This window comes from Zonotrichia albicollis, chromosome 6 (genome assembly GCF_047830755.1).
Source record: "Zonotrichia albicollis isolate bZonAlb1 chromosome 6, bZonAlb1.hap1, whole genome shotgun sequence".
Classification (NCBI taxonomy): domain Eukaryota; kingdom Metazoa; phylum Chordata; class Aves; order Passeriformes; family Passerellidae; genus Zonotrichia; species Zonotrichia albicollis.
This window is the reverse complement of record NC_133824.1, coordinates 28,860,832-28,881,587: the sequence shown is the minus strand read 5'-3', so window position 1 is coordinate 28,881,587 and position 20,756 is coordinate 28,860,832. Positions and strand designations below refer to the sequence as shown.

Below are 20,756 nucleotides of genomic sequence, written 5' to 3'. Positions count from 1 at the left end.
GAGGGCATGGAGGGTGTGGGCTGGAAGGGGAGCTTAGCTCGGCAGGGACGAACGCGGGGTGGATGAGGTCGCTTAGCACGGTAGGGAAGCAACGTAGGGCAGAGATAGCCTGGGGTTTGCTGGGAGATGGCGTGCTTTGAGGGGACACCGAGAGGGTATCTCTCCCTCTCCTCTCCTCTCATGTTGCTGGCTCCCTCAAAGCCATCATTTGGCTGTGGGCAGGTAGAGGCTGTTACAACCGCTCTGAATTTATCAAGAATTCAGAAGCGATAACGTCTTGAAAGTGACTCTCGCGGCTGAGGCCCCTTGGTGCTTAATTTTTTTTCTTATTTTGAGCCTTCTGGTGGTGGGCAGTGTTGAGGTACAAGGTGGGCGGAGGAGCTCGGGCTGCAGCGGTCGGTACCAGCTGCGAGCACAGCAGGGTGTGTGTGAGCACCGTCCCCTGGCAGCCAGAGCAATGAACCCCTTCTCTTGTTAATCATTTGTTAAAGGTGTCCTTAAGCAGGTTTTGCATAGCATTCCTCTTCCTGCTTGTTTAGCATCTAGGACTTTAAAGAAAGTCGTAACCAGAGTTGTAAGAGAGTTTGTTAACTTAATGAATTATTAAGGTTAAAACAAACAAACAAAAGTTATACTTAAAATAATTGTGGAGAAATAATAGTTTAGCCTTTTTGCTTTCAAAAAGATGTGAGGGTTTGTTGGTTGCTTTAATAACTGAAATAAAAATGCCAGTACTGGGGAAATAGGCAATGGGGTTTTGCTACTTTTGGTGTTTAGACTTTGCACAAATTTGCTGTCTTACTTGGCAGGAGAGTAATTTTTGGGAGATAGGATTTTTTGTTTCTCGCTCACATGATCTGTATTTTAAGTTCAAAATGCATAGAGTTAAATAGTCTTGGAAAGTATTCACTTAAGGATAGAAACAGCTGAAAAAAATCACTTGTGGCTTGCATATACAGTTTGTGAGCTTTATTTCTTTATAAGTCAGAGCACCAACACGGTCTAATTCTAAGGCATGTTTTGTTGGTTAGGTCTGTTTCTCATAGTGGTTTCCTGATAGTGATCTTTAGCTTTCACAGGATAATTTTGAATTTTAATACAGTAACAGGAGAAAAGTGTGTACAAAAAGTCAGCTGTTGCTGAAACTATCGCTGCTGTTGACTGGATACAAAATGATGGTTTATATGGTGTTGGTACTTGATCAAATGCAAATTTGATGCTGGTGCATCCATCCACAGGTTTCTAGGGAGTGGTTTCTTCAAGGTATTTCCTGGATGGTGGGAAACAGTCCAGAATGTCTAATGTGTTGCAAGTACTGTTATACTCTGCTTTGTTCATTAGCTTTGTTTCATCTGTTCAATTTCTGGTGCCCAGTGAGCAATATTCAAGGTTCTGTGACCAATATATGCTATTTATAAACTGAGGGATTCCTGTGACTGAAATAGTTACCATTGAGGAAGAAGTGTATTAAATGATTTGTTTTCTCATTTGTATTGCAGGTACTTACTATGAAAGTTAATAGTCTGGAAGATATTTCAGAGATCACTGGTTTTCCATATATGCATTGAAATAAAATATACAAGTAAAATGCACACATTCACCCACACATTGTTCCTTAGCAATAGTTTGTCTAACCTCTTCTTAAAGGCTTTTAGTTTGGTTTATTCTGATTATTTTATTTTAGTATTTATTATTTAATCTCACAGAAAGGTTTCCTGATGATTAAAAACATCACTGCTATTCCTTCTTCCTTCTGTAGATATAGAAAACAGTTTGTTACCTTGCTCTCTGCCACTGTATTCCATATTTGAAATGTGAAAAATATGTCCTTTTTGAAAAATTTTCTATAGATTGAAGACTGCCTCAGGAATACCATTCCACTAGGATATGATAGGTGGCAACCTTTAGCTTTGATAATTCTTGTTTCCTTTTTTGGACCCCTTTGATGGAGAACAGATCTTTCCTGGAGGCATGTTCCTAAAAGCTGGATATACCACTCCTCAGCTGAGGGCTTCCCATGCAGAGTCTGTTTTGCAGGCTGCTCTCAGGTTGGAGCTGTAGGATGTCCTACAGCTGTGCAGCAGTGCCAGCTTGTAGGAGGCTTATGGCCAGAAGTGTGAGCAGTTTGAGAGCTGCTTTGTGATCTGTTGTTTGCACTCTGCCTTTGTGCAATTGCTGTGCTCTTGCTGGGAACAATTTAATGCTGCTCATCTCAGGCTGGTTCGTGAACTGGCCCAGGCCATCCTGCCCTAGGAATGCACTCTGCCACTGTGTTCGCCTTGGCTGATTTTCTGCTTCCTTGATCTGAGGGACTGGGTTTATACTCCTGTAGTTGATTAAATCCATATGTTCAGATTGTGCTTTTTGAGTTGATTGAAATGTATTTGTAAATTATGTTCAAACATTCGGTAAAGACCGAATTTTATCAATAACATTAGACTTTGAGGTTTGAATGTAGGTTTAGGATTATTACAGTTTAATGAGTTGCCTTTCAGATGAACTGCAGGGTGTGAGCCTGTGTTCATTCTTAGCAGTTGCATCTCAAAATTAAAATTAGCTTGTCTAAGCTCTTCTTTTGCTGAGGCTTAAGCTGTGTATTTTGTCTCATTATTTCTGGGAGTTAAACCTGTGTTCTGCCTGTAAAAGCTCAGCTTCTGTAAGACAGCTCATTAAACTTGGCTAAGTGGAAAGGGTACCTGGGCCCATGGATTACCCGGGGTTTATGCAGGGTAATCAAAACTAGGATTCTGCCTAATAGGAAAATTTGTGTTTGTTCTAATACTGTTGAAATCAAAGCAATTTAAGAGTCTGTGTAACTTTGTGCTTACTCTACATTATGAGCTGCAGCAGTTCTGCAATAATAGTGTCAAAGCTTCTGGGAAAGTTGCTGTTTGCTGTTTTATCTTAGCTTTCAGAATACCCTGTTGTCCCACAGGCTCTGCTGTTAATGCAGTAAATAACTTTTGGATTCTCTGGCATTAGGTCATAAAATCAGTTAGATTGGAAAAGACCTTTTGGATGATCAAGTCCCACCACTAACCGAACACTGCCCGGTCTGCCACTACACCACGTCCCCAAGTGCCATATCTTTATGTATTATAAATATCTCCAGGAATGATGACTCCACTGCTTTTGCAGCTTGTCCTAATGCTTGACAGTCCTTTTGGTGGATATTAGGAAAAAATTCTTCCATCTAAACAAAGGAACAAACTGCTGTAGAATTTAAGGAATTAAGGTGATGAATTATCACAATTCAGTTTGTATAAAGATCAGTAACTTCCTGTATTTATTCCGTATGTGTTTGTGCTTCACTTTTTTACTCTGTCTAGTTTAAATCTCGAGTTCCCAAAGCGGTCCTGATGGTCTTGGAGGTGCGGCTTCCCTTGAGCGTCTGCTGGGTGTTTTAAGGACGGGAGCGAATCGGATCTGACCCAGAAGAGGGCAGCAGTGCACTTGCACAAAACCACTGTCTTGGCTCTGTAAAGTCTTCTGTACCAAGCATTGAATCGATTTTAGGAGCAGAAATGCACCAATGAATCCCTTTGTAAAAGTGTATTCTAACCCCAAAGTCCAGGGACGCTGATGTTCCATGTTTCAGCCAGACTTTCCCTCTAAGTAAGAAGGTGAAGCTTATTTCTCCTGATACCAGCTTTTTCTACCCTGCAAATCAGAGGTCATAAAAGACATGCCCATGAGATATGTATCACCTCTTAGTATTTATATATATGTATGTCTTTTAGTTATAATATATATATATGTATAATATATAAAATATATAAGTGATGCACATTCAAATTTTGCTCTGACACTACATCTGAAGTCTCTTCCAGTCAAGTCTCTTTGAGAGTAAGACATGCTAGTCAGACCTTGCCTTCTTTTAAATGCTTTCCTTAATAGAAATGCTTAAACATAATTTACTGGATAGTCTGATAAGTAATTAATTACTCTTTTTCCTGTGGATCCAAAATAATAATTTGTATGAAGAACTTATCAGAAGTAAGTTGCATTTAAAAATGATTTATGGCACTGGTGGAGGGACTTTGTGACTTGTGATTATAATCAGAAGATGGACTGCAGAACATGCAGGCATGAGTGGGTGCCAACAGTGTACGTCGTTCTGGGTATGGGTAGCAATGGGGCTGTGGCTGTGGTGTTATGGGTCTCTTCAGATGGGCTGGCACATTCCAAGGGATGCTTTCTGGTAAAACCCCTCTGAGACCTTCTGTTTGCCATGGTCTGCCCTCTTTTCTTTCAAAATAGCATACTGGCTTTTGAATGGCAGTGCTGGATACATGGGTAATCCTTTTGAACATTTTTGATGTTTTAACTGAATCTCTTAAGAATTATTTTATGTGCAGAATGAGCCATTAATTAACACTCTGAAATGTCTTTTTTGGGGTTTTTTTTACTTCTGTCATTTTTACTTGTGGGCCCAGTCTAAAAGACTATTAAATGTGTAATGATATTCACCTGTCCTGATGGTGGTGTAGGCTTATGAAAGTTGTGTGTGTATACACATAGATCAACATAGCTCTGTCTACAAAACTGGAACTTCATTACCACATATTTCAGTGTATGGGTGGGGAGAATGCTAATTTGAAGGCATGAGATTTGAAAGTGATGTTGAACACAAAGATGTCTGTGCTCTGCCATGTTTCCTATGATGCTACAGGTCTGACATGTCAGTTCAAAACAAAAACTGGCTCCTTTGTTAATTTTTTTTTATGGTAAAAAATCCTGCCTGCAGATGGTAAAGTGGTCCATCAAGCAGGTAGGAATGCTAACAAGGCTTACATTGCCAGAATGCTGAATTGGAATTTGCAGAGCCACCGTAGAGTAGAATATCCTGATGGTGAGGAAACCTGTGTTGAATAATGCTGTCCTGTCCCTTTTTAGGGGGAAAACTTGAGCTCTGCATTGGAAGGTCAAGTTCCTGGTGTAAGTAATGCTGTCTTTAGAGCAGTGGCAGCTGGCAGCTTTTTCATTTTTCCTCCAAACTCATTTGTTCAGCTTATGGGCCTCTAATACACCAAGTGCTTGCAGTTACAAGATTGATTTCTAGTCTTGTCTTTAAAACTTGCCAGGAAAAGAACTGGTCAGCATCTCCAAAAAAGTATTCTCTTTTGGGGTCAAAATCTTGTGTGCTGCTTCGTATTCTCCCTTGCCTGCTTTGGCTATTAAGGTTGTACTTTTGTACAGACAGAGGTGAACTGTTTTGCTTTTACACATCAATAGCAGATGTCAGGGCTCTGACAACTGATTTCCCATTGGAAGAAAAATTAGTGACACGGACCATAGGAATCATTTTTCTTAGCAGACTTCTCTATTAAATACATGAGGCTTTGAACAAATGTACAGACTGATGATATTGCAGGAAATAATCCTTCTCCAGAAACTTCAATCTGTAAGTCAGTGTTTTGCTTTCAGAAAGCAACTTTATCATTGAAGTTCCTACCAACTAAAGGCACAGTGTTACAGGGCTACTAACACCTCATTTCTCAAAGTCTGTGTTCTGCTCATGTACAGAGGAAAGCAAGTAATTGGAGAGACTTGTGTGCCAGGAGGCATTGTAACCACATGAGGGTGGTTCTCAGAAATGGACAGTAATGAACACTGTTTTGGAGTGTGGACTTCCTGAACTGTCTTGTCTGTATTGTGCTGTAGATATTCCTTTGTGAAAGTACTGTTTGAATGATGCAGGAGTGACTTCCTTAGTCTCCTCCCCACACACCTCATCTTTCAAGATGTGTGCTGGAATTTCTTGTTTCAAGTGTTTTTGGGGTGGGTTTATTTTTGGTTTTTTTTTTTTCTTTTTTTAAAGGAAAGGGAATGAAAGTTTTATGAGGTAAGAATTTGTCTCTCATTCTCTTCTGAATTCTCTCTCAGGGAGAACATGGCAGGAGGAGGAAGAAGCTCAGCTCAGTGGATGCAGAGTGGGAGGCTTCCTATTACTGATGTGTAAAGTGGGGTGAGCAGGTTTCTTTTGAGGACTTTCAGGAGCATATCCTGAAGGAATAAGGGTGGGAGGAGGGAAGGTTACCGTGGGAAAGCAGTCTCCATGTATCTGCATTCTGTAGAGGGCATGTGTGGGTTCTTTGATTTCTTTGGTCATTGGGGAAGGGCTTGAAGGAAAGTTGAAGATTATCTGCAGATACCTGGTTTCATAATGATAATGTATATTGTCTACTCATGTCTTGCTTAATATTTATATGCCTATATTGCTATAATAACATACAGTAATATGCATTAAATGGTAATATACATTATATTGATTAATATAATTATGTATCGATTATGTAATATATAATGTAATACAATACAGTAATTTATATTACTATTTATATGTTCTGGATGCTTCCAGATGTATCATTGTGGCTCAGTCTTAAATTTTATTCTTAGACTGCTGTGCTTTTGATCATTCTAGTTCTATGTGTACCCTGATATTTAGGATGGATGGTGACATTTCCTTCCAGTCCACCGGAATGCCTCATTCCACTGGAATGTTTCATTGTTGGCTCCATAGATGCTCTGCTTCGTGGAGCCCTCCTAGCACCTGGTTTTCAAACTGCTGCACTTCTGGGCACTGAATAGAAGGCAGGAATAGTGAGCTGTGGTTGCATGTGACTGCCAGTATAGATAGCAGCCTGGAGATTTCAATGCATGTGCCTAGTGCAGAGGTCTGCCCATGGGAGTAGCACTGCAGGAGCTCCCATTAGTACAAACTAATACAATTACCTTTCTGCACAGTTTATACTCTGTCCTTTTTGTGTACCTGTGGAAAAATAATGAAATGAAAACATTTTAGACAAGACACACAACACTAAATGAAAACAATAGACTGTTTCTGGGAAGAAAGATAAATGACTAAATTAAAACAACACTGCAGATAGGGTAGTCATAGCACTGTTTTGTAAGTTTTTGTAAGATGTTTTGTAAGATGATCTTTGAAAGTCTGAGGACAACTGAAACTGCTTATGTGCTTTGTAGAACTGAAGCAATAATTATTTCACTTACAAGATGTAATATATCAGTTTGCAGTTCCAAAACACCTCATTTCTCAAATGCTATGTCTTGGTTTTACCAAGGCCAACTAACAAAACTTTAGCTCTCAGTTTGATTGGATGGAAATTGAAAGAGGAGGTAGGTTATAGAGGATGGTTTATGGACTTGGTTGAGCTATTGTTTCCCTGAGCAAAGCACTTTCTAACTGGGAGCAGGAAAGCTCTGAAGGTCCCAAGAGAAAAAAGAATAGGTAAATAACTGGCTGTAGGATCATATAAATTCTGTACTATAACCTTGTGGGAAATCAGGAAGGATGACAGAACTCTATACGAAATGGTTAAGAGCTTCCATGGCCTTTAAGAGACTACCAGGCCACAGGGTTTGATCTGTGTTAATTACCCACAAGATTTAATTGTGCGTGGCGTGTAGTTTTTGGTTTGCTGTGGTTTTTTATTTTTCTTTTTCTCTACCTAGGTAAAATCTCAGTGTAAGTTGACTAATAGTGTTTACTTATTTTCTTTATAGAAAATGGCTGCTTTCCTAAGGCCAAGTGTGATTACATCAGCTGGTAGAGCATCCTCACTTTGAGTACTCAAACATATTTTGTCTTTGTTCAGAATGATGTTTCAGAACAGCTGCAAACAGCACTTCTGAAACAAATAGTTTCAGAAGTGTGGAAGAAAAGGAAAATACAGACTATCACTGAGTTGTGTGTAAGTTCGAAGTCTAGGGGAATTTCTAAGAAGTAACATAAAGGGTGAACCTTGTACATTGATAAATCAGTGAAATAAAATTGCTCCCATGTGTTCTGGATAAAACTAGAAGAGCAGATTAATGCCTTTGTACAGTGTTGCTAGTTTTGCATGTATACTGTGTGTCCAGTAGAGAAATATTTCTAACTTGAGGAGAGTATCCACTAAACATTTCTTTTGGAGGAATGCAGGTATTTAGTAACCTTTCTTACAGACAGTTGCATGCAGTCATGCAGTCACCAGCCCTGTGAAATGAGGGAGGATCATTTCAGAAGAAATTTTAAACATCATTTTGACATGTTTGTCTCGCTCTCAAAAAAAAAAAAAAAAAAAAAAAGAAAGTAAAAGGAGATGAAAGAAATAAGTGAAAATAGTTGGATGGTCACCTGTATTTTGTTTTGGAATTCTTTTTGACCTACATAGCATAATTTTGTTGGATTGGGTTCTATTCAATCACTAAAGCAATGATTCTTGTTGTAATGGTTGGATATCCTTGATGTGGGAATAGACCATAACAGGTGGATAAAAAAGCTTATGTTGGGAAATAACTGGGCAGTTGTTCTTACTATTGGTTGTACAAACAGTACAATAATTATTCTGTCTTTTGAGCATTCTGGTTATCCTTCTTTGTGCCTTTTCTATCTCTAGCAAACTATACAAAGTATTGAGAAGTTAAGCACATTATAGATTCCTGTGTTGTGGCATGATGCCCAGAGTGTGTCATCTTTGACTTGTGGTTCAATAGTGAGCTGCTCTCAAATAATTCCTGGTTATATCCCAAGATCTCATTCTTGACTGGCAATAAGTAATTCAGAGGCTGAAGGTGTACATGCAGTGTTAGGACTTTTTAAAGTATGTCAATATGTCACCATTTTATCTGCCATTTAATGTCTTATGAGTCAGATTTTCATTTCCCTCTGCCTCTTCCCCTCATCTTCTGAAAATCTCCAAAACAAAAAAAAAAGGGAAAGATTACTCCTTCTGAGTTCAGTTATGTGGGAAGAACAAAGTTCAGTTCCAAAGTTTCTCTGCAGATTAATTGAACAAAGTCACTGAAACCCTGTGCCACCTTACAATGCCCTTTCAGTAGGTGGACTGAGGGGAGCTTGCTTTATGGGGGGGCTTAGTGAAAAATCCATTACTCCTAGGTTCCCAGTTCTAGTGATGAAATAACTTGGAATACACTAGAAATGTAATGTGACTGAAAGGAAATGGTTACAGGCTTTCTGAATTATTGCAAAATAGTTTGATGAAAAGAAAAATCTCACTGGAAAGGGGTTACTAAGTGGCCCTGATTTCTTTCTGCCTGTTGCTGGTAGTGGCAAGCAGTGCTGCAGGGACTGGAAAAGATGGTATTAAAATTTTTGTATGCAGCACATACACAAAGAATGTGGCTGTCCCTAAAGAGGATAAGAGCTTGGTAGTTGCAGTTACAAATAATTTATTCAGGTTTAGCTAATGCTGCAGAATCTGGTGGTCTGTTGTGCTGCTGGCCTGTAGTAGGCTTGCAGTATGCAAGGTGTGGCATAGAAGAAATGCACAGCTTTCTGATTGCTCCCTGAGTGTGCCATGAATACATTCTGTTAGTGGTGCTATAGTAGATACAACCTAAGGATATAAACAATTGGAATGCAGATACTCTTTTATCTAAGCTGTGCTAGTCTTAATGTCTTAAATTCATCCTACCCATTAGGAAGAATGAACTCATAAAAGTTCCAGTTTAAAGTCACTCTTTAGTATTTCTTAAAACATTACTAACAAGCTGTGCTGGCGTTCTGGAACCAGCTGGTTTTGCTTCTGTTTTCTGAGTTCAGAGATATGCCTGGTATTTATGTTGTGTTTGTGTGACAGTTTGAGGCTGACAGCACCAGTGGAAGGGTAGGTCAGAGTAAACCTGTGGCTGCATGGGTGGCACTTCCACACCTGCACAGAAGTGTCTGACGCAGTAAATGCTGTTGGATGGGCAGTGAATCCCAGCTGTGCTTCTCTTGTGCCGAGTTCCGTGCAGCTTTCTGTCTCTGAAAGTCGCAGGAAATGGGACGCTTGGCTTGTGGGATTTGTTGGGGTAACTTGGCCCAGCTGGCTCCTCTGGCCAACCAAAGAAGCTGCAGACAGACCCAGTTTTGCTGTGTGCCATGGTGTAGGTAGCAAGTAGGCAAGACTGGCCACGGAGGAGGAAGACACACCCTGACAGATCTGATGCAAGGCCTATTCCATTCCCTGGAATAATTTTTATGAAATGTGGATTAGGTGCTAAATCCTGGAGTAGCATTTAGAGGTTTCTTATCTAGAAACACCAAATCTCCTGAGAGGCACAAAACACACCACTGCAGTTCATTTTGCTTAGCCAAAGCAAACCTACTGGCTTAAAGTATCAAAATAATAGGCATGTTACAATTTTTGGTAATTTATAATTATTCTGGCTCAGACTTGTGACTACCTAAACTAATCTGAGGGGTGAATCAGGCACTGTCTTATTTTTGGGTGTAGTAACTTGACAATGTCCTTTAATACTCCTGATGTTAATGGACAAATTACAAGTCTTCTTTTGTTTGACTTTATCACTGCATTTTGTTTCAACCTGTTATATCACCTGCTTTTCTATAGGAGACTTTTTGGGTGCACATCCCTTTTCCTGGGCACAGAGATAGTGGCCTTCTGTGCCCAGTGGTTTTGTTACTGTCACTGGGATTCGTCAGCCTGGATGGCAGGTAGATGTCATCCTACCCTGTCACCAACCACTGGCTGGCTGAGGTGGGAAGGCTTGGGAGGGTTGAGTGGAAAAAAAGGATTTGTTCTGTATTAGTGTGACAGCAGAGGTACACTGACCAGCTTCCAAAATGCTAAAGAGTAGTACCAGGTGACTTAATGTCGGAGCTGGTGACAAATTGTTTCACCGCAGTATCCTTTCCACAGGGCTGTCCTTCAAGCTCTGTCCACTTCAGCTGAAGTTGGGCTAAGTGGGAGAGCTAAAGTTTTTTTCCCCTGCAGACAATTGGTTGGGTTAAATGTTTTGTTTATCTTTATTCTTGGAGACAGTTTGTGTGGGTTTTTTTGTAGACTGGAGGAAAAAAGAAAAAAAAAAAGCATTAAGTGTTTGTGTTATTTTTTCTGGTTTAAGGAAATAATCTTTCCATAATAAGCTTGAAACTACTTTGACGACTGAAAACAGTGCTATAATACATGACCTTAAAATTTCTTCAAATAAGAAATATCTGATCTTGAAATCATAAGTTTGGTTTTGTAAAGGGTTTCCACTGGATGATATTATTGGCTTTTTTAGAGTATTAGAAACTGAATTGCACACTCATATTTGTGAAAAGTCAGTTTAAATACTGTAACTGGCTTCCTTGCGATTTAAGACTTAAATACATGTTTTGTAGTCTTCTTTGGCTCTATAGGCTCTAACTAAAGTGACATGTTATTTGGGACATGCACTATAAATTCTAGGTGACCCCAAATACAGGTTGTTAGTCTTTATTTGAAGATCATCATACAGTGAAAAAGTACCAGACTTTATGTCTTGTATGTTTTTCATCCTTCTCTTACCTGATTGTTCCTGACTAAAAATTTTGGCATGAGAGCACTACCTTATGTGGTGGCGTTCCTCTGATCCTTTTGTTTAGTTTTTCACCTGAAGCATCATCATCATCCCTGTAAAATCAAACTTGGCTGCCGTACGAATAATATAAGTGTTACAAACAGAACTATGATTTCAAGTGAACAGAGAAAAAGTAGATAAAGCACTTCAAAAAATGGCTTTCAAGGAGCATCTCTGTACCAGTAAAGCAAAGTGAAAATAACTAATAATGCTGTGTATGAAGAAGTGATTTTTTAAAAGTTGTTCTCAGATGTAGTATTGAGATTGTCCCAAGGCTTCCAGCATGATTTCAAAGTCATTTGATAGTCTGTGCTTGTATGTGCATGCCCAAATGCTGGAGAGGGACTCTATGTGTGTATGTAAAAAGAATGGTCCAGATGTAAGTCTTGAGATGTAACCTCTTTGTTCTAGTGCTAGGATGTGTATTTAGGGTTCTGTGGAAAAGCAGAATGGTACACAATACTCCATCACAGCTATATACAGATATGATACTATATATGCAACATATTAGAAAATAGAAATAGTATTATGGTGTCAAAGTCTAGGCCCCCTTACCATTCCCCCATCCCCCACCCCCGGGCAAAAAAAAAAAAAAGAAAAATTAGGTGCCAGAACAAAGGTTTTCTTAGCAGCCTTAATTCCACTCCTTTGTCTGGATTACATTATAATTCATCCCAGCAACTGGAAACTGAATCCTTTCTGCACTGTCCTGCTGCCCTTGTACTTTAGCAGAGAAAATGCACAGAGCAGAAGTGAGCGGCTCTTCCCCTCCACTACCTGCTGCAAGTGACTTCGGATGAGGAACAGATACTGCAGAAATACAGGTGCAATCCACGGGAGTGTTTGGTTGCTGCATCCCAGCAACTTTATGATGCTAGGTTTTCATGACTCGGGAAGTTTGCCGGTGTTTTCTACAGAAAATGTGTAAAGCCAAACACCTGGCACCAAATTGACTTATCGGAACTTCGAGGCCGTGGAGGCATAGAGTCACTGGACCTTATGGCTGCTAAATGTAAGGCCCTTCCTGCACCGTCCCTGCTGGAAAGGCTGAGATGGTTCCGATGCTGGAGCTTCTGCGGCGGCGCCACGCGGGGACGCCCCGGGGCCAGGTGCGCGGGGCGGGGAGCGCTGCGCGGGCGGAGCGGGACGAACAGGACAAGGGCAGAGAGGCGGGAATATGCCGGGCAGGGTTTGCCGTGACCTCAAACGCCTCACGCCCAGAGGTACTCACCGCACGTAACGCACATCGAGTCTTAATTCGGACACGCCCGCAGTATCGTATTGTGTGTTTGGGGAGTTAACAGATAAATTAGGCAATGGCTGTGTAGCAGGACAGGGTTGCATGCGCATTGCTCTTAGCAGGTTTTCTTTAAACTATCTTTTTGTTTCTCTTAAGACCATTCTTTCATAATGAAATATGGTGTCTAGGCTCAATCCTGCACATACAGGTTTAAAGAAATGGTGATTCTTTTCAAGTCATAACTCTTGGCACTGATGTTAGATAGTACCCCTTTCTCCTCTGGGCTGCCTTTGAGTACAGTATATGAAAATTTGCACAGAAGATCTGAGTAGACACATACATGTTTTAAATGCTCTGTATAGGCATAGATGTTGTTCTGCTTTAGTTTACACGACTAAAATGCAGAATAAATCTTACTGGCAGAATAAACTGGATTTGATCATGACAATGTTGGACAACCCTTCTTCCTGTTGAAGATGACTTTGGCAGAACCAAGCCTTTAGGTTAGAATTGCATATTAAAAATGGGAACAGGACCTGGCTGGCAGGGATTTTTCTGTTTGCTTTTAACATCTGTAGCCCAAAAGTTCAGCCTTAAGCAGACTAAGCCTAGGCCCCTGAATCCAATAACTCACAGAGTTACCTAATAGGAAACACTAGACACAGGGACCTGTATATGGAATTTAGGCTATGTGAGTTGAGGCTATATTGCAGCACTCTAAAATACTCCACTCTGCTTTTCCAAGGTGTCCGATTGTTATGGGCTCTTAGACTTAGTGACTTGGCATTAGTCATGCAATCCTCTGAATCTAGATCATTTATTTGTAATATCTGAATCTGAGCAGCCATTGCTTCCTAATTATTTTCCAGTCCTGTCTGATACCTGTGTGACTTCTCTTCCCAAGCTTGTTTCCACAAGGAAACCAAGCAATACCATTTAGTGGTATTGCTCACCTCTAGCAAATGAATAGTATCAGTGATTACGTGTACACAAATGTCTTGGTGTTTTGCTGAACCAGGGTCTACTTTTCTTGATACGATTTTTGAAAATGTTATAGAGCTTCCACAAGCCTTTAAGCAGATGTTTTAGGGTATTTTTGTAAGAATTCAATGGGAAACAGAGCTTTGCTGGTGGGTTAGAGTATGTCTTGGGATGGGGGAGAAAAAATTAAATATACAGTGACTTTGAAATTAATGCCTATGGTTCCAGCATGCTGGGTGCTATGCTAACAAGTAGGCTAAACTTGGATGTGCCCAGCACTCCAGTTTGGAAAAGCTCCCAGCTTTGGAATATAACATGCTTGGATTTGTATCTAGAATACAACTGGGATTCTCATGTTCAATTATCAGAAGGAGGAAGTGTGAGTGAGGGAAACAGCTGCCTATCTCTGGCACTGGGCTTTGCATACTGACCCTTGTTGTGTAACCTCCATGCTCCAGAAGTTTGAATTCATTTCAGGAGGTTGGCATGCATTTAGCTGGGAAAAGTGTTGCTAGTGAGGTATTCCAATTATATAAATACAGTAAGAGAAACCATTGCTTGTCTGATTATGAGAGTGATCTTCAGCAATAAGCACCTCTCCCATAACAAATGCAAGTACAACTCAGACTGTTTGTGGTATCCTTCCCCTTCTCCCAAAGTGGATTTGGCCAATGCCTCTGTCTAGAAGAGTGATGAGAGTGGATGGTCTTGATTGCTAGGAGAAATTGTTACTGTGTGGGGAGATAAAAGGTTTTAATAAAAAGAACTTGGAGAAGAACTAGCCAATGGCTTGGAAAGAATAAGAAGCTGTTGCAGCACCAAAGGGGAGTGGAAAAGATTGCAGGTCAGTTATGCTTGCTGTACCATTTCTGAAGTGTCATAACCTGGGTAATCAATCATAAGGCTTTATTTTGTGGCTGTTGGTTGCACAGGGTTCCTGAAGGCTGAATTCCCACTGCATGCACTTTATAGTGAGATGCTGATGCTTGCAGGAGCCAAGCAGGGAGAATCCTCCCTAAGATAATAATTTGGTAAGCTGTTCTGCTTTCTGCAAGCTGGACCGTTGGAGCAGCAACTGCAGTATTCTTTGTAGATGCTTTTATTCTATCAGTCTTGTTCTAGTGCTTTTAAATAATATTGCATAAGGACTTTAGCCATAGACACCAGATGAGAGGAAACATTCTGCTGCATGTGAGATCAGCAAGCCCTTTGGGTTTTGCAAGGGAGTGCAGAATTCAAGATATATAAGATGCTGTTCTTAGTAGGTGACTGATCTTACACACAGCTTTACAAAGTTTTGACCAGTTTAAAAACTGTAATGCTTGATCATTCCTGGGCATGTCAGGTGTGAAAATATTCTAAGTGCTGTAAGGTTTCCTTTCACAGGTTTCTTTGGTGGTTTTTTTTTTCTGATGCTGAAGATGCTTGTGCCTTCTTTTCTCAAATGTACAAGCTGGCACACTCCTGGGTGGCTGTTGAACCAACAAGAAAAGCCCCATCACAAGCAGGCTCTGGAAGGAATAGCGAAGCAGGGAACTTGAATTTTCTGCATGTGGCACACTTGGTCTGATGGAGTTTTATGTGATGATGTTGTGTTCAGGCTTGTATTCCACTCTCAGCTCCTGGGTAGGAATCCTTCCTGTCCTGTCAGCCTGGGATCTGAAGATGGGTTTAATATGTATCTGTGAGTGCTGCTTGTAGCACTGTGAGGGAAAGAGTGTGTGGTTCATGGGCATACTGGGTAGGAAGCTGGAGCCTCTATAGCCTATCTGGGCACACTGGAAACTGGCCCATATCAGAAATACACATGAAAGATGAGAATCTGTCCCTATGTCTATATAGATGCCTGGTAAATCCTGCACTAGGAGTCTTTCTTGGAATGGCACATGGATTCCATAGGGTAGTCTTACAAATAGCCTAATAAGCATCATCAGTGGGAGCAAACGTCCAGGCCTTGCATCAAGCAGTATCCCATCAGCCTTTTATGTCACTTGGGATTTCATAATAAACTTGGACAAGTTCTTCTTAGGTGCTTTCTGCTGAGGCAGCACAGAGTCCCAGTGTCAGCAAAGGCCTGTCAACTCTAGCAAAAGCCTGAGCAAGTAGAAGACTTGACACAAGGGCTTGGATGTGTGAGGAGAGTGGCTGGAGCAAGACTTGTGTGGCAGAGCTTCCTGTTGCAGATGTGGCTACTGCATTTGAGGAGGTGTCCTGACAGCAAAGCTGATCTACCTTTGCTTAAAAAACAAGAGCAAACAAAAAAGCCCAACAAATAACACATTGCCTATGGCAGTGCTGGTTTTATGTAAAGGACGTTACCAATATGGTTCTCTCAGTTAAAAAGTATCAGCAAAATTATTCTGAATTCTGAACAGAGACTTTGTTTGGCTTGGGGAAGTTTATATCAGATTACTTCCACAGGCTCCAGCTGGGGAGACTTGGGAGCAAGTAAATCAGGGCTGGCTTCATTGTGACATTGACTGCAACAATTGACTGATCGGTTCCCAGGATCATTTTATGTTATACCAGTACTGTATTTGTTCACTGAAATTTGCAGTCATCAACTTTTAAAGTTGACCTAAACTGGTATTTTAGGCAGGTCAGTCCACAACTTTCTGCTGTTTCTCCCCTCTACCAAGGTAAAGTTGGATGGGAAATGGAAGAACAGTTTTGTGACACTCTTGAAGGTGTTTCTATTTAGCAGGATTTAAGACATAGCTAAAATAATCTTATGTCCCCCTTCCTACCATTTCCTCTGTTTTTTGGCCAATCAATGCAATAAAATGAGCTAGTGACTTCTTACCCCCTCACTAATTCTAAACTGCTGTTTATGTGGATGTTTTTCTCTCCAGTGCAACCACCCATCAGATTTTTTCTTATTTTAAAACATGAGATTTTATTTTTCTTACTTTAAATGCTTACAAAGTCAAAAATATTTTAAGTTACAGATTGTTTTGGAAATAATGGAACAAAATACAAGCAAAGAAAAAAAAAGAAAGAATTCAATACTATAATTTTTTGTATTTATATGGAAGAGGGGGAAAAACCATTGAAGGTGTTATGAAAGTTATTTTAAAAACTCCTTGATATTAATAGCATTTCACAAATAATGTTGAACTAAAAAAAATTAGCAAGTGAGATATTTTCATGCTAAATCTAATTTTCTGTGTAGTTAAAAAGACTGCTTTTGTTATTAGCTGTATAACTCCTGCACGTGCTGCAAAAGCAGCCTACTTATCATAGTGTTTGTTCCAAAGACCAAAATGCACTGTGTAAACAAGAAAGCTTGAATACTGAAAGAAAACAATTGCAGTCATTACATTTAAGCTGTGTCTGGACAGCTCACTTGTGCCTACTCTATTAAAAAAATCATCAAAGTGGATTAAACAAATAGTCACAGCAGAATACTCATTCCTTTCCTTGAGGTGGTGTCATCAGTAAGGAAGGAAATGTGAAGCAGTTCAAATCAGCAGCAGATTCAAAGTTAGCATTTCTTTGGATGAGTGTGGCAGTTTGTTTTTCTCAGCTGTTAATTTTCTCAGGTAGGGTGCTGCTCATTATGCTCAATCAAATGTTAAACCTGTCTTAGACTCATAATTCTATTGTGTGCACTGGGCTTGTAAGAGATAAGATTGATTAGCAAGGTATTACATTACATTTTCTCATCATGGGCAAGAGGAAGTAATGTTGTATCACCTTTGGGACCACGTTTGCAGTTTTTGTTTAAAGGTGGTTAAAACCATAGGTAGACAGTACCCCTGAACTCCATTCAGAGTAGCAATGAGGAACTTTTCTAGGGAGGGTCTTCTCATCTATTGATTGTTCCCTAATCTATACCACCTGCTCCCTTCAAGGTTTAAGACACCTTCAAAACTCCCTTTTATCTTTGCTCTGGGAATAAGAGGATGGAGACAGCATTATTTCAGATGTATCAAGGTAGCACCTCTGTATCCCATTGAGGGCTGTAATGTAAAAACATTTTTTCCTACCTTTAATGAAGGAAAGAGTGAAAATTACTCACTTTTCTTTATTATTTAATTTTTAATTTATTCTTCTTTTTTTCTTTATTATTTTATTTTCCTTTATTATTTTTTCTCCAACTATTTTCTCAAGAAATAAGGCAGACAGACCTGTGTCTCTGTTGGAATTTCATAATAAACTTTGACAAGTTGTTCTTAGGTGCTTTCTATCATGTGCTTCTTGATAGGAATTCAGTTTTGTCCCATCTAAATTTTACAAATTACTCCCCTCAAGGAGAGGGCAACCGTAGTTGCTGGATGTGTGTTCTTCAGAGGATGTGTCTGTTTTATTAGATTACTTTTCTTACTATTACTGTGGGTTTGCAGTGGCTACCAGAAAGACTCATATTCTCCTTTCGAAGCAGCTTGTTCATAACAGTATTTTCTATTGTTGGGGAAATTTAAAAACAATGCATGACAAAGAATCTTCTGGCAGCCACATTAAATAGATTTTCAGCAGTTTGTTAAACTGGGAACAGACTTGAGCCAGGCTCTGGGAACTTACATAACTTCTGTCTCCCCAAATTTTTGAAGGCTTCAGATTGAGGCCTCCATGTATGTCTTACTAGTAGAGACTCTTCTTTAGTGTTAAAACGTATTTTATCGGAACATCCCATTCAAAAATAAAGGATTTAAGTCCAGACATCAGCATACAGGTAATTCAGGGGTACTTGATAAAAAACTGAACGGTGCATACAATAAAGAAAATTAGGTAACAGAATCAGGCCTGAAATCAAGATGCACTAAAGACATCCAAGAATTATTGGTGTAGGTTTAGAGGGGAAATTTAGCTTTAAAAAAAAGCTAAAAATTTGAGGTCCCTTTCATGGATATAATTCCCAAAGTTGTGTAGAATGAATTGTTGGTGCTAATGTTTTACACTGTCTAGCTCCATAGTTATCTTTGTTATGCTGACCACGTAAATTTTTTGGGGGATGTGTCTGTAGAAGGCTGGTGTTGAGTCTGTAACACTGACACTCTGATATCTTTTCCTCCTCTTCCAGCTAAGCAACTATTGGTGAAGATCAAAGAAAGGGAGGAGGAGGGCTGACAAGAAACAGTGTATGAGAGATGCCTGCACAGCTTTAATAAATAAAAAGGGGTTAAGGCTTCAAATCTCTTGCAGGATATCTGTGAATGTGGGGCCCTGTTTTGCTGTAGCAAGCTACATTACAGCACACTGTCTTATTTAGACCTATATGACTGATACTTTGAATACTAATATATATTAAGAAAAGAAAATTATAAATTACTGGAAATATCTGAGAATATTAAACAGTTGCTAATCTACCAGAAACTACTTATTTTTCACCTCTGTTTTTTGTTTCCCTCCATAGCAAAATTAGATTTGTGGCTTTTAATGTGGGTGTCTAGTTTGTTTCACTTTCCAATTCACAAGAGTTGAGGAATGTATGATAAGAACCTGACTTTCCTTCCCTCCAGAAAACAGCAACTCTACGTTGAAACTTAACAAGATAAAAAGGAAAACAGAAGATAATAAATACAAGGTAAAAAAGTCTTTCACAGTTTGAAATATTGTCAGCTAAAATAAGGCTTTTCAGGGCTTTTCATAGGAATATTAATGAGACTTCACAAAAAGTATCAATGTGCTTGTGTTACATAAATAGTAAAAATGTTTGAAACAGAGGTGGATCAGGAGAGCAGCATTATGATCCATGAGACATGACACTTCCCAATACGCTGAGAAGATATGACACTGTGTTTCTTCTTCTTGAGCAGAGACAAGCTGCAGTTCTGTGTGAGGGGCTGGTGGTGAGGTGGACTCTGTTCTAAAGCCCTGCTCTCTCTGGCCCTATAGATGCAGCATGCTTAGGCCTTGTGTCAGTGCTATAGATGTTACCCCAATAGATTTGTGTCCAAACTTACCTTCTATTTTCAAAATTTATGTGCTGGCTGTCCAAACATTTGGCAAGGTCTTGCTAAGAATATGCCCACCTAAGGTTTTTTATGCCATATACTTTTAAATTATTTATACTTTCTTGCTGCCTCCTTGCTATGCTTCAGATGAGTGTGAATAAAACTATCAGTAGCTAATCCTGAAGTTGTTATATATATGTAACTGAGTGTGTTTCAGCTTTGTTGGTCCTTCAGGATGTAAAACAATAGTAACATTACTGATTAGTGACTTATGGTACACTAAAATCAGAAAAAAAAATTCTAAAATTTAAGTAAAAAATGATCTACCAACAACGAACTGGTGTATATGTGAAAATGGAGGTAACTATGGTGCGGCATGAAATTTTTATTATACAGGTTTGTGATGTTCCCCCTGCTTGCAAATAGTGAACATGTAAACGAGTTCTGTAGTTCATTACAAGCAAAATGCCAGTCAGTGCTCTGTGCCTGTTCTTTCAGCTAAAATGGTGATCTAACTGTTGTGGGATTCTACATGAACAACACTGTGGACGAATTATACGGACGTGTGAGCAAAGCCTGGTGTCTTTGTTACTGCGGGTGAGACTTCCCACTGCTCTGATATGGCAGCTGTGTCCTTGGGTGTCCTGGAGATTCCTTTGAGCGAGGCAATGCTGCTGACTGGTTCTCCTAGCCAGGAACGTGGGGTCTGCCTGGGAAAAGGGCTATCAACAATCCAAGGTCATCTGTGTCTGTTCTCGCTGTTTGTTGCTTTTGCTGGTAGCTGATAAAGGCCCAACGTCTGAGTAACAGGAGCAGCCAGGGAAGCATATGTGGCTTCATCCCATTTTTGCAATACACTCCCTGCCAAGCTGCACCAAGAGCTCTCTGCCTGCAGAGCAGGAATGGGCCTATATATCCAACAAAACAGGACCAGAGGGACTCATTAAACTTCCAAACATGACCTCAAACAGGGTTTCTTAATTATCTGAAAATGTCACCAGTTTGCATTAGAAAATCTCAGGGCTTTCTAGAGCTTGGCCAGATTTTGGTACCTTCTCTCAGTTACACAAATCTATCTCCTGTTCTGCAGTGCGATACAGTCCTAGGCTATTTTTTTCTGATCTGTGAAGCAAAATCATTATCCCACGAGTGAATATTGTCCATCCTACCATAAGTATTCGAGTGTTTGCCATTAAGGGAATATCACAGCAACAAGAAAAGTTGAACCAGAAATCCTCAGAGTAGTGAGGTGGGGTGTAGGTTGCTAGTCCGTGGTCGCCGGT

The 20,756-nt window shown here is 39.9% G+C and overlaps 1 protein-coding gene across 1 annotated transcript in view; it reads left to right on the top strand.

Moving 5' to 3' along the window:
• Window positions 1-61: 61 nt before the first annotated feature.
• DPF3 (double PHD fingers 3) overlaps window positions 62-20,756 on the top strand; it is a 189,372-nt gene continuing 168,677 nt past the window's right edge. Inside the window, exon 1 of the mRNA XM_074542919.1 lies at window positions 62-80. The gene's annotated coding sequence lies outside the window, so the exon portion shown is untranslated. The remainder of the gene's footprint in view (window positions 81-20,756) is intronic.